General features: G+C 44.2%; 1 long non-coding RNA gene across 1 annotated transcript in view; it reads left to right on the forward strand.

Annotated features, from left to right (window-relative positions):
- Positions 1-14306, forward strand: part of LOC108537726 (uncharacterized) — a 38584-nt gene that overhangs the window by 18498 nt on the left and 5780 nt on the right. The window lies entirely within an intron of this gene.

Raw genomic sequence — 14306 nt, forward strand, 5'->3', positions numbered from 1 at the left:
AAAAAAAAAAAAAAAAAAAAAAAAAAAAAAAATAGAGATGGAGTCTAGCTATGTTGTCCAGGCTGGTCTTGAACTCCTGGCCTCAGGCCATCCTCCTGCCTCTGCCTCCCAAAGTGCTGGGATTATAGGTGGTAATCAAATTTAAATAATCAAATATTTTCCGTAGGATTTCTGAGGTTAAGCATGGGGTTCCTAATGTTCAATAAGGCCCCCTTTGTCTTTGTTTTTTTATGAGTCAATTCTGAGAATCACACAAGATCTTGAACTCACAAGGACAAGATGGGATCAACAATAACTTAGGCAAAATATTCTATTGTCTGCACTAGCGAGGCTATGGTTTGCTGCCTTCACTGATTTTTTTTTTTAATTCAGTGTTATATTTATTTTAGGGATATTATTGAGGATGTGCCCTTTTTTTTTTTTTTTTTTAACACTTTTAAGGAAAAAAATTTTCAGGCAGCACTGATCAAAACTATGCAGTCAGCTTGCTTTTAGTTTTTTGGGCTGTGTGTGTGTGTGTGTGTGTGAGTGTGTGTGTGTGTTTTCTTTCTGTTTTTTGGGCTTTGATGGATTGAATTATGTTTGCCTCTTTGCACTGGACACCAGGATGCTCAGGTCAAAGGTTTTTTTAACCCTTCCTTTAAAAAAGCTCTTGTCATAACATTTGTGTTTGGGGAATTAATATTTGCTCAAACTTTACATTTTTCTTCTATACTTTTTTGCCTTTCCTTCCAATTTATCTTTTAATCTTTTTTTTTAAATTCAACCTTTATTTTAGATACAGGAGTACATGTGCAGATTTGTTACATGGGAATATTATATAATGCTGAGGTTTGAAGTATGAATCTCATCACCCAGGGAGTGAGCATAGTACCTGATAGGTAGTTTTTTAACCCAACTACTTCCTTTAGTAGTCCACAGTGTCTGTTGTTCCCATATTTATGTCCATGTGTGCTCAATGTTTAGCTCTCACTTATAAGCGCGACCATGCAGCATGTAGTTTTCTGTTCCTACACTGATTTGCTTAGGATTATGACCTTCAGTGCCATCCATGTTGCTGCAAAGGACATGATCTCACTCTTTTTACGGCTGCATAGTATTCCATGGTGTATATGTGCCACATTTCCTTTATCCAATCTACCATTGATGGGTACCTGGGTTGATTCCATGTCTTTGCTATTGTGAATATCTCAGTGATGAACATACAAGTGCATGTGTCTTTTTGGTAGAATGATTTATTTTCCTTTGGGTATAGACCCAGTAATGGGGTTGCTGTATCTTTTAATCTTATCTTTGATATGGCAATATGAAGTCCTTTTTGAAAGGGGATGGGAAAGAAAAAGATGGAGAAAGGGTGGAAGAGAAAGACAGAGAGAAAGAAAGTAGCTAACTATCGAAATGTGCAGTTAGCAATCAGATACATTATTTATATTAAAAAATCGCATTTAACTTCACCATGGGGTTACTTGATGTAGAGTTCCCAGAAAACATTTTATTTGCTTTATTACAAAGCATTCCCCACAAGCACAGTATCTCAACTCATCTACTGTGTAAAGTGAACTTTATCTGTATTTTAGAATAAAGAAAACCACTCAGCAACATCTGCAAAGTGGAGAACTCAGCTACCTGCTGAACTTGGCAATGATCTAGCCCCGCCCCGCTTGCTGTCTTGCTTTATTTATTCTAGCTGGCATTTTAAAATCAAGTGTTTGATACACGCCAGGCCCTCTTCTTTTATGTGTATATTTCTTTTAATCCTCATTAGGAAGAGACTGAGACTCAGATAATTTACATGATTCCCCAGAGTAACCCAAGTCAATGGCAAAGTAAAAAATGTCTGTCTCCACTCCCTGGGTGTCTGCCACTATGTCGCACTGAATCCTTCATTCCCAAAGAATTCCAGTTATATTCTCAGGACTAATTAGCAAAAATATGTACTTTATACCTGCAGTCTCCCTCGTTTCTCCTCTCTCCCTCCTCCTCCTTCTTATGCGCACACACAGGCGCGTGCACACACACGTGGCTTTTAACTATGATGTTTATCTTACCAGGTATAAATCATCTCAAGGTCAAAATTACAAATTTAAATCTTGATCATCTCACACCCATTAGGATGGGCCCTATAAACAAAAACAAAGTGACAATTGTTGGTAAAGGCGTGGAGAAATTGAACCCTTGTGCCCTATTGCTGGGAACGTAAAATAGCACAGCTGCTATGGAAAACAGTTTGGAGGTTCCTAAAAAATTAAACAGAATTATTGCAATGATTCTGTAATCATCCTCCTTCTGAGTATATATCCGAAAAAATTTAAAGCAGGATCTCAGAGATATTTGTACACCATGTTCATAGCAGCATTATTCACAATAGCCAAGAGATGGAAGCTACCTAAATGCCCACCGGTGTTCCAATGAATAAAATGTGGTCTATCCATACAATGGAATGTTAGTCAGTCTTCAAAAAAAGACAGAAATTTTGTCCTATGCTAGAACATGGATAAACTTTGAAGATATGATGCAAACTAAAAGAAGCCGGTAACAAAAAGACAAAAACACTGCATGACTCCACTTATATGAGATGTTAAAATAGTCAAACAAAGTACAAGAGTGGTCGTAGAATAGAGGCTGGGGAAGGGGAACAGGGATTTGTCATTTAATGAGTGCAGTTTTGCAAGATGAAAAAATGCTAGAGACCTATTTTACAACAGTGTGCTTATGGTTAACGCTACTGATCTGTACACGAAAAATGGTTAAGATGGCAAATTGCATGTTCTGCTTGTTTTACCACAATTTTAAAAACACAAACAAAACAAAACACTTCTACAGTCACAGAGAGACTAATCAATGCATTAATTTGAGACACTCAGAATTTGACTTTCATGAGAAAAGATTTATAAATGTGTTTGCAAATATAATTAATTTCAATAAAACCACATATTAGAGTAAAATAAATTTAAATCCTGATGAGTTAGATCCTAATTTAAAAAACTGACTTTATGCAGTAGTTTTTGTCAGTTTGCCTGAGACATTAAGCTTTGAAATGATCATTTGTCCTGTCTGTCTGTCTCTCTCTCTGTGAAGGGCCTCACCCTGCCCTCACCCCTCCCTTTGCTCCTGCACGCCTTTGGCCATCATGCTGAGCCAGAGTCAAACGAACCTCCTGCCAGGCACAGGAAGATACAGGCAGGCTTCTTGGGGGTGAAGGAGGGGCTTGAGGATCGCAGCAAGAGTTGACATCAAAGCAGCCTGGTTTTTTTGTTTGTTTGTTTTGCTTTTGTTTGTTTGTTTGTTTGTTTGGAGATGGAGTCTCGCTCTGTCGCCCAGGGTGGAGTGCAGTGGCGCGATCTCGGCTCACTGCAACCTCCACCTCCCGGGTTCCAGCAATTCTCCTGCCTCAGCCTCCTGCGTAGCCGGGATTACAGGCGCCCGCCACCATGCCCCGCTAATTTTTTTTTATTTTAGTAGAGACGGGGTTTCTCCACGTTGCCCAGGCTAGTCTCAAACTCCTCAACTCAGGCAATCCGCGTGCCTCGGCCTCCCAAAGTGCTAGGATTGCAGGTGTGAACCACCATGCCTGGCCCAAAGCAGCCTCGTTTTAAGCAGAACCCGTCAGGAGAAAGTGAGCTGAGCAGCTGCTGGGCTCCAGCCCTCACTGCAATGTGAGGAGATGGTGAGATCCTACACCTCTTGGCATTCTTCTTGCACGATGTGCTGAAATCTGCTGCTGCTCGTCTCCCATTGTCTTTATAAGGATCAGTTTATTCTCTTTTTAAGTTCTGTTACCGTAATTTTGGCAGGGTCTCAAGAGGGAGAGGAGATGAGTGTTCAGAACTCTGCTTTTTCTAAAGATCTGGTTCTCTCTGATGCTCTGTGTCTGCGCGCGCACGTGTGTATATGTGTGTGTGTGCGCGGAGTGTATTTCAGGATAAGAGCCTCATTTGATAAGCAAGTGAATTGTCTCGGAAGCCGCTGAGAAACTCTGCGTTTTAATGGTGAAAACCCAACGTTGCAATTAGAGCGGATTGTCCATGAGGTGGCAGATGCTGGTCCTTCGGTGGGAAGGGAGGAGTGGCCGGACCCGGGGAGACTTGGGTCCCCGAGCCTTGGAGCCGGCAAGGCAGGTGAGTCGTGAGACATCAGAGACCAGCACCCGACTCAGTACCACTGAGTTCAGCTGTGCGAATTATACAAGTCCTGGACAGGTTTTGTCTATCCCAGGAAAGCAAAAACGATTTTGCATTAAATCTCTTAATGTAATTCATGACATTAACATATACAAGAAAAAAAATCACCTCATCTCAACAGATGCAGGAAAGGTATTCAACATAGGTCACAGCTCATTAATGACTTTTTTTTTTTTTTTTTTTTTTGAGACAGGATCTCATTCTGTCGCCCAGGCTGGAGTGCGGTGGCACAATCACTGCTCACTGTAGCCTCAACCTCCGGGGTTCAAGAGATCCTCCTGCCTCAGTCCCGAGTAGCTGGGACTACAGGTGCACACTGCCACGCCCAGCTAATATCTGTATTTTTTGTAGAGATGGGGTTTGGTCATGTTGCCCAGGCTGGTCTCAACTCTTGGCTTAAGTGATCCGCCTGCCTCCACCTCCCATAGCGCTGGGACTATAGGCTTGAGCCAGCACACCAGACCCTGACAAAATCCTTTTCTGTTTAAATAGACACACCCATGTACGTAAGTTGACATAAACAGGACCATGTCGTACGTGCTATTTTGGGCACCTCAACTACCCTCCCCCCCACCACCACCATATGAGGGCCCCATCCCCACACTTCCCATTAGTCACTTCTCTCCACAGTCATACAATGCCATATACAACTATGTGCACATACATATATTAAAGTATAAATGAGGGTAGACCCTATTTAATATAAATGGAATAATATTTTACAGACTTCCTTGCATCATGCTTTTTTAAAATGAAATTCACTGCAAGATATCTAATGTGACTCACACATTCTCTTAAATGGCTGTTCACTATTCATTGATGTGGAGGAACCAGACCTCATCCGGCTGTGCCCTACTGATAGGCTTCGCTCATTTCCATTTGAGGCCTTTACAGGCAGCACTGACAAACATTATTTCACTCATGATTACAAACTTGGTAGTGTGGTATGTTTTTTTCCCATGGGATAGATTCCTAAGAGTCAGATTCGAAGACCAGAGTATATGTCGACTGTTCATAAATGCTGCCAACTGTCTCCAAAAAGACCCTCCTGCTCCCCATTTCCACCAGCACTTATAGGAGTCCGCCTTTCTTCTCACCCCCACCTGTAGTGACAGGGTTTTAAAATATTTTGGCCGGGCACAGTGATTCATGCTTGTAAATCCCAGCACTTTGGGAGGCCAAAGTAGATGGATCACTTGAGCCCAGGAATTTGAGAGCAGCCTGGGAAACATGGTGAAACTTCATCTCTACCAAAAAATATATGTGTACCAAAAGTAGCTGGGCATGGTGGCATGTGCTTGTAGTCCCAAATACTCAGGAGGCCGAGAAGGAAGGATTGCTTGAGCCCCAGGAGGCAGAGGTTGCAGTGAGCCAAGATCATGTCACTGCACTCCAGCCTGAGTGACACAGCAAAACCATCTCTAAATAAACAAATAAATAAATAAATAAATGTTGCCATTCTGACGCGTACCAAGTAATAACTCATGCTCACTTCAATTGGAACCGTCCTGATTGCTTCTAAATTTGAGCTTATTTTATTTTTACTTTGTGTTATTTTTGTCAAAGTTCTACATCCCTACAGTACGACAAGGTCAAACAAGGACTTCTGAGTGAAGAGGGCAGCTCAAACCCACCCATCTACTTCTGCTGCCTCCTTATTTAACGTGACAGCAAGCCTGTGTTTCCCACAGGCATAGAGTAATTGACAAATAGGCTTTACTCCCTAAGCTGTGGACTCCTCGTATGCTGTTCATTGTATTATTTTGTGGATCTTTTTATATGTCTAAAATATTTCATTGTAAAAAGTCTGGGGAGTGCATATCCATAAGCTGGAGCATTCTACTGCCATAAAAAGGAATGAAGAACTGATAGCATGTTGGAACTGACGGCGTGTTGCAGTGTGGGTGAACCTCACAAACACAACGTCACATGGAAGAAGCCAGACACTCCGTTCGTGGTCCACGTGTTCGCCCAGGCCTGGAGGCTCCAGGCAGGTGGCAGGGTTGAATCAACACTCTCTGACTCCGCGTCCACCTCATGTGGGCACCGAGAGCCCTGATTTTCCAGCTGCACCACTGGCTTTCTGATAGGAGCGCAGAAGGCTGTGCTTGCCATTGCGTTCGCCTCACCCCATGGTTCTATGTTCCTGTTGCTTCTGTTCTGTGAAGATGTTTATCCTGTTCCAAGTGTGACTATGAATTTCCCCAAATTAAAAAAATTTTTTTTTAAATTTTTTTGCTTTTGCTTAGAACGGGCTGGAGAGAGCTTCTTTCACCACTGTTTCAACCAATAAATATTGCCTGTAAAGTGTGTGTGTGTGTGTGTGTGTGTGTGTGTGTGTGTGTGTGTTTTAAAGAGACAGGGTCTTGCTCTTTCACTCAGGCTGGAGTGCAGTGGTGCGATCACAGCTCACTGCAGCTTCCAACTCCTGGGCTCAAGAGATCCTCCCATCTTAGCCTCCAGAGTAGCTGGCATTACAGGTGCGCCCCACCACACCTGGCTTTTTTTTTTTCTTGTAGAGACAGAGTCTTTCTATGTTGCTCAGGCTGGTCTTTAACTCCTGGCCTTAAGCAGTCCTCCTGCCTTGGCCTCCTAAAGTGTTGGGATTACAGATATGAGTCACCATGCCCAGCCAGTAAAATGAATTTTGAAGGCATATTTACAACTGCATACATCCAGCATTTATGCAATATGTGCAATTATGATGTCACACTGCAGGTATAATTAGTAAATATATGTTAAGTTTCTTTGTCTGCCCCACCCCCTTTTTAAACAAGTTTGTCAGATGACTGCCGTGAGCATCCAAAACAACCATCGAGGTTGTTTTCAGTTCTCCAATCAATATTTTGTTTTTTAAAATGAGGATGTGAGGAAAGTAGAACAGAGGATAATTAAAGGATGGGAAGGGTAGAAGAAGGGGAGATAGGATGCAGAATTACAGCTAGATGAAAGAATAAGTTCTATTCTATAGCACTGTGGATGACTATATTTAACAATAATATGTAGTTTCAAGTAGCTAGAAGGAGGATATCAAATGCTTCCAACACAAAGAAATGACAGATGTTTGAGATGGTGGATATGCTAATTACCCTGATAGGATCACCGTACATTAAATGTTTCAAAATATCACCATGTACCCCATGAATATGTATCATTATTATTTGTCAATTAAGAAATAAAAATAAAATGAAGATGTGAGAATTTTCGGGGCATGGAACTGTTCTGTATCTTGATTGTGGTAGAGATTATGCAATTGTACCTACCTGTCAAAATCTACAGAACGGTCTACTAAAAACAGTACGTTTTTCCTTATGTAAATCAAATTTTAAAAAATGAGGGCCTGGCACTGTGGCTCACACCTGTAATCCTGGCACTTTGGGAGGCCAAGGCAGGAGGATTGCCTAAGCTCAGAAGTTTGAGATCAGCCTGGCAAACATGGCAAGACCCTGTCTCTACCCCCCATCCCCCTCTACACACACAATAAATAAATAAAAAGTGGAGAAAATAATAGTTTTCCCACGTACTATCTCCAAGTTACAATTCTGACCCGGTTGTGAAATTCAAGTTTCTTTGAGGGCCCCCCCCAAATAATCCACCCTGTCTCTGCGACAGGATTTTTTGTTTGGAAGAAAGAGGAGGAGAGATTTATACTCCAGAGCCTTTTCAGAAAGAGAGTATCTGTTGCCTCCTTCCTCTCCCTGTCTCCTTCCTAGTTCCCCAGGAACCTGATCTGACACTCAACCTCAAATTCTTCTCCCTTGACTATAAAGAACAGTTTAGCCCCCTTGGCGATGTGTTCTCAAACTCACATACCAGCCCTGGTCGTAACTGCAAGTGTTAAATGTGGTCACGAATATGGCTTTAAAAATCATGTTACAAGCCATATTTGTTGGTCTGAATGGCATTGAAACAGGACACGTTCGTTGTTCCTTATGGAGCCATCTGGGTACGGAGGGAGCTTCTGGAGGACTGGTGCTTCTCTGTGTCAAAAACAAAACAAAACCCTGCCCCCTTCCTCCCTCTTCTGTATCCTCCACATCTCTCGGTGATGATGAATTTAGGGGTCAACTTCGCTAGGCCCTGGTGGCAATACTTGGTCACTTTCGCGAGGGTGTTTTTGGATGTGATTGTGATTAACATTTAAATTGGTGGAATTTGGGTAAAGCCCCTTGCCCTCCATAGTATGGGTGGAGTGGGCCTCATCCATTTTGTTGAAGGCCTCACTGGAATAAAAGCCCAAGGTCCCTGGAGCAAGACGAATCTGCAGCAGTTGCCCTTCGGGTTGGAACTGCATGGTCAAGTCTTCCCTGGGTCTCCGGCCTCCATAACCAGTGACCCAAGCCTTTGCAATACATTTCTCTATTTACACACATCCTATTGGCTCTGTTTCTTGAGAACCCCAATACAGAGCCTTCCCTCTAGTATTTAAATATGCTCAAATCTGTCCCCCTTAAAAAAATCCTTCCTCAAGCCCCTATTCCCTATGCTTAACATCATCTCTCTTCCTTCCCCTTCAGGGCCACATTTTGCAGAAACGGGTGCTGTTTTCCTATTGTTTTACCTCTTCACACTCTCAGAGCACCCTAGTCTAACTCCCATCTCCAGCAAGCTTCCAAAAGGGTGGCTGTTAAAATGAATGATTTCCATGTTGATGAAACCAATAAATGCCAGACAGTCCCTCCTTTCCACTGATCTTGAAACACGTGGCTTTACGGCTCTTGAAATACGCTCTTCTCAGGGCCTCGTTTTCCTCTTGCTGTCTGGCCTTTTCAACCTCCTTTTAGCTTCTCCTCTGCAAATCTTTCAATGTTGGAGTTCTCTGGGCTCTTCCGAGACCTTCCTTTTTCTCTCCACTCCCTCCTCCAGCCCCAGGTCATGTTATCCATTCTGTGGCTTCACCTACCACTGGTTGCTGATTAAGTCCAAAGTCTCTGTCTCAGCCAGGTCTCTCTTCTGAGTTCCCGACTCTTGTATCCAACGGCGCAGTCAATGCTTCTGCATGACTGCCTGACACTCCACTCCCACACTCCTTCTGGACCACCAGATGCTGTCCCTTAAGAAATGCGACTGTAATTCCAAAGCAAGCTAGGTGTGTCCTTTGACACTTTGGGGTGACATATTCCGTCATTCATCCCATCTTACTGAGTGTACTTCCTAGATATTTCTCAAATCCATCTTTTTTTCCCCCATCTCCACCACAAATTTAGTTTTAAGCCACTGTAAATTCTTCCTCCTAACTTGCCATCTCATACCTATGCTCGTCTGTCTCAAGTTCATTCTCCAAGTTTAAAAGAGTGGCCAGGTGCGGTGGCTTACGCCTGTAATCCCAGCACATTCGGAGGCCAAGCAAGGCAGGCAGATCACCTGAGGTCAGGAGTTTGAGATCAGCCTGGCAACATGGCGAAACCCCGTCTCTACCAAAAATTAGCCCACGTGGTGGTGGGTGCCTGTAATCCCAGCTACTCAGGAGGCTGAGGCAGGAGAATCGCTTGAACCCCAGAGGCGGAGGTTGCAGTGAGCCGAGATCACGCCACTGTACTCCAGCCTGGGTGACAGAGGAAGACCATATCTCAAAGAAAAAAAAAAAAAAAAAGAAGAAAAGAAAGAGTGGTCTTTTAATAATGCAAACCTAAAAACCTAAGTCTGTTGTTCCCCTATTTAAAACTCACTAACGGCTTCCCAAAACTCTTTGAATAAAGTCTGTAACTGTCAGTGTGGCCTCCAAGGCCCTTCCTAATCCATATGTTGTCTCTCCAAGTTCTCCCAGCTCTCGGTGTCATCACCGACTGTCTTTCAGCGATGCTCCTGTTCTTTTTGACTTTCAGAGCATTTGTTGTTCCCTATTCTCGGGAAGTTCTTCTCCACCCTTTCTCCTGGCAGCTCACAGCTTCTCAGATTTCAGGGCTTGGTTTAAAGGCTACTTCAGCTAAGTCCCCATTTCATAGGTTCTCATAATTCTGTGTCTCCTTAACACTAACCCTAATAATGTATGCAATTATTTATCTGTTTACTTTCCCTGCTAGACAGAAAGTTCCATGTCCATGTTTGGTTCAGTCACAGATGACATTTATCTTTCCTTTCGGCAACCGAGCATATGAACTTCTTTCTAGGCTGGAAGAATCGACCACTTTATGAGTCCTGGTGGGGGTGGAGGGCAGGAGGGCAAAGGAGCACCCCCAGCTCCACTCACTTTTCAGCCTCTCTTACAGGCAGGACACCAGCAAGCCCCCCAATCAGGCACATCCAGAGAGATGTGGGCTCAAGAACCAGTGACACAGGAGGAAAGTGTTGGGAAACTCCCTTCCTTCGGGCGGAAGGAGGAGGGGGGTGCTTCAAGGGTGAGCTCCTGGGGAGAAGCGTTTTGGTGCTGGCAGCAGCAGTGGCCACACAGTGAGGTCCTGGGAGTAGAAAGTGGAAAATGTAGCGCCTGGTGTCTGGGGGTCTGTATCCTTCAGTAGAGTGGCTCTCCAGCCCTCGATGATTCCATCGGCTTGTAATACAGTTTTTAATAGACCTTTATGTGCATCAGGCTCACGCTGTAACAGAATAGCAGGCTATAAACCACAGTGGAGTCCTGGCATGTGGTAGGTACACAATGAATATCTGCTGATTAAAAGAATGCACTGAACAACGGGGTCTTAGGTGCTTTTGTGGACTGAAGAAGATCCGTTATTCTTACACAAATTTTTGAAACTCACACCCATCTTCCATTTAAATGACAAAAATCACAAATGTGAAACCAAAGAAAACACTATTAGTTGATGTTGGAAATGCCTTTAAGATTGTGTTCACTGCATTAATATATGATTTGTTTTCCTAATAAAAAAGAAAACCACACCCACCAAAGAACAAAAAGGTGGCCTGGCAACCCGGGACAGTGCATCACGTGAAGGCTGGTTCACTTTGAGGGGAGGGCTACCTCGCCACAGACACCAACCCAAAGGAATTCAAAAGTTGCTCTGGCCGGGTGTGGTGGCTCATGCCTGTAATCCCAGCACTTTGGGAGGCCGAGGTGGGTGAATCACAAGGTCAGGAGATTGAGACCATCTTGGCTAACATGGTGAAACCCCGTCTCTACTAAAAATACAAAAAATTGGCAGGGCGTGGTGGCAGGTGCCTGTAATCCCAGCTACTCGGGAGGCTGAAGCAGGAGAATGGCGTGAACCCAGGAGGCGGAGCTGGTGGTGAGCCGAGGCCGTGCCACTGCACTCCAGCCTGGGCCACAGAGCAAGACTCCGTCTCAAAACCAAACCAAACCAAAACAAAACAAAACCTGCCCTGTAAGAATGCAGAACAGAGACCTGGTTCCTTTACTGAACACTAATTTTCTCATCTATAAAACTGAAACAGCTCCTACTGCAAATGGGCGTGGTGAGATTAAAGAATGTAAGACCTCAAAATTCAAGGTCTGCCTCATGGTAAGGGCTCCCTGAACATTTCCATATTTCCTTCCTCCCTCTTCTCCTTCTCACTCGAAACAGTGATTTGTTTATTAACTCACATGTCGAACACAGCAATGTTTAAGAAACCAGTGATACTGACAGTTTTTTCCACGCAATATATTCTCACCCTGGCTTACAGCCCCCAAAATATGGATTCTTTGGCAGGAACATTTATAGCACTTATAAAAAAGCACAGATGATATGAAAATTAACTTTTGGAAATGGTTGAAATGCATATGGATTTTTCTTTTACAGATTTATTCATAATGCTGAACCTAGGGATGCCCAAATGGATACTTTAAAGCTCAAAATCTATCTTCACACAAGGATTATTAGAATTGCCAAATACACATAGAACAAAATAGGCCACACTGACAACACTGTCTAGTGTTTGATTCAGTTCTTTTATTTCTCAAATCTGCCATTAGAACTGCTTTTTTTTTTTTTTTTTTTTTTTTTTTTTTTCTGAGACGGAGTCTCGCTCTGTCGCCCGGGCTGGAGTGCAGTGGCCTGATTTCAGCTCACTGCAAGCTCCGCCTCCCGGGTTTACGCCATTCTCCTGCCTCAGCCTCCGGAGTAGCTGAGACTACAGGCGCCCGCCACCTCGCCCGGCTAGTTTTTTGTATTTTTTAGTAGAGACGGGGTTTCACTGTGTTAGCCAGGATGGTCTCGATCTCCTGACCTCGTGATCCGCCCGTCTCGGCCTCCCAAAGTGCTGGGATTACAGGCTTGAGCCACCGTGCCCAGCCGAGATGGAGTCTTACTCTGTTGCCCAGGCTGGAGTCTAGTGCGTGATCTCAGCTCACTGTAATGTCTGCCTCCCAGGTTCAAGCAATTCTCCTACCTCAGATTCCCAAGTAGCTGGGATTACAGGTGCGTGCCACCACCACATCTGGCTAATTTTTTGTATTTTTAGTAGATAAGGGGTTTTGCAATGTTGGCCAGGCTGGTTTTGAACTCTTGACCTCAAGTGATCCACCCACCTCGGCCTCCCAAAGTGCTGGGATTACAGGCCTGAGCCATTGCACCTGGCCCAGTATTTTTAAGACTACTAATTATTGCAGTAGTTAATGATCTGGTTAGAAGTTGTGATTTTCAAGATATAAACTGATTCTAAGGTACTCTTTTGGAAATACTAAGAAACCTCAGATTTAAAAAGAAATGCTTGATTTAAAAAGAAACGCTGGGGCCGGGCGCGGTGGCTCAACCCTGTAATCCCAGCACTTTGGGAGGCCGAGACGGGCGGATCACGAGGTCAGGAGATCGAGACCATCCTGGCTAACACAGTGAAACCCCGTCTCTACTAAAAAATACAAAAAACTAGCCGGGCAAGGTGGCAGGCGCCTGTAGTCCCAGCTACTCGGGAGGTTGAAGCAGGAGAATGGCGTGAACCCGGGAGGCGGAGCTTGCAGTGAGCCGAGATCCGGCCACTGCACTCCAGCCTGGGCGACAGAGCCAGATTCCGTCTCAAAAAAAACAAAAAAAAAAACAAAAAAACAAAACAAACAAAAAAAAAAGAAACGCTGGTTCCTGAAAAGTGCTTTTGCTTTGAATTGGCATCCTGACTCGAGTTTATTAATGCTGTGATAGGGGTGAATTGAGCCCAGGTTCCTTCATCAGGAACTATCCCTTAGGACTGCTAGTAACTAATAGCCACTTTTGATGCTCAGCACAAAGTTTTCAACAGATGCAGTTTTTCTCAACAGGCAGCGGAGATAACTTCTCAGGAACACTGATAAAAAGCCTCAGGCTCTCCACACCTTTCTCTGAGAGCTGAATTTTAGTGTAACCCCTCCGATGTCCAGTCATCTCATTTCAGGTCACTGAAGGCAATCCCAGCCTGTAGACAATACTATATGGCTAGAATTAATCACCATTCCATGTTTGATGTCATGCCAGCCAGCCCTGTAGTACAGGCTGGGTATATCTCTTGGGATCCGAAGTGCTTTGGATTTCAAATTTTTTTTGAATTTTTTAATATTTGCATTATACTTACCATTTGAGCATCCCAAATCTGAAAATCTGAAATCCAAAATACTCTGAAATCCATAGCTCACTGCACCTTTGACTTCCCAGGCAGGCTGTGATCCTCCTGCCTCAGCCTCCTGTACCTGGGACTATAGGCATGCGCCACTGAGACTAGCTTTTTACCTTTTGTAGAGATGGGGTCTCACCATGTTGCCCAGGCTGGTCTCAAACTCCTGGCCTCAAGCAATCCTCCCGCCTCGGCCTCCCAAAGTGCTGGGATTACGGTCGTGAGCCACTGTGTGCAGCCATTAATTTTCAATAGGTATTTTTAGCATGCATTATGTCACAAGTCTGGGGCCAATTCTGGGGTACAGTGGGCAAGACACAGCACTTACCTAGAGGAACTACAAAAGAGCCAAAGACAATTCTCATTCAGGGTGACTGGTGCCGCAAGGGGGAAGTGCTGGGTGTTCCGGGAGATCAGAGGACAGGCACCTAGCCCAGGTAGGGGAGGGACGTGTGGCAGATGTCAAGGAAGTTTTCTCAGAGGAAGTGACTGCCAAGCTGAGCCCTGAAAAATGAAGCGGGGGTGGGGGAGGGCTATCCCTGGCAGGGAAAACAGCACTTGGAAACAGGGCTACAGGAGCATGAAGTTAGGCTGACTTCAGTGGGGTGGGAGTCGAGGTCAGCCACGGTCCAATGAAGCTGGAGATCA

The sequence above is a fragment of the Rhinopithecus bieti genome, unplaced genomic scaffold (assembly GCF_001698545.2).
Source record: "Rhinopithecus bieti isolate Rb0 unplaced genomic scaffold, ASM169854v2 scaffold_315, whole genome shotgun sequence".
NCBI classification, from domain to species: domain Eukaryota; kingdom Metazoa; phylum Chordata; class Mammalia; order Primates; family Cercopithecidae; genus Rhinopithecus; species Rhinopithecus bieti.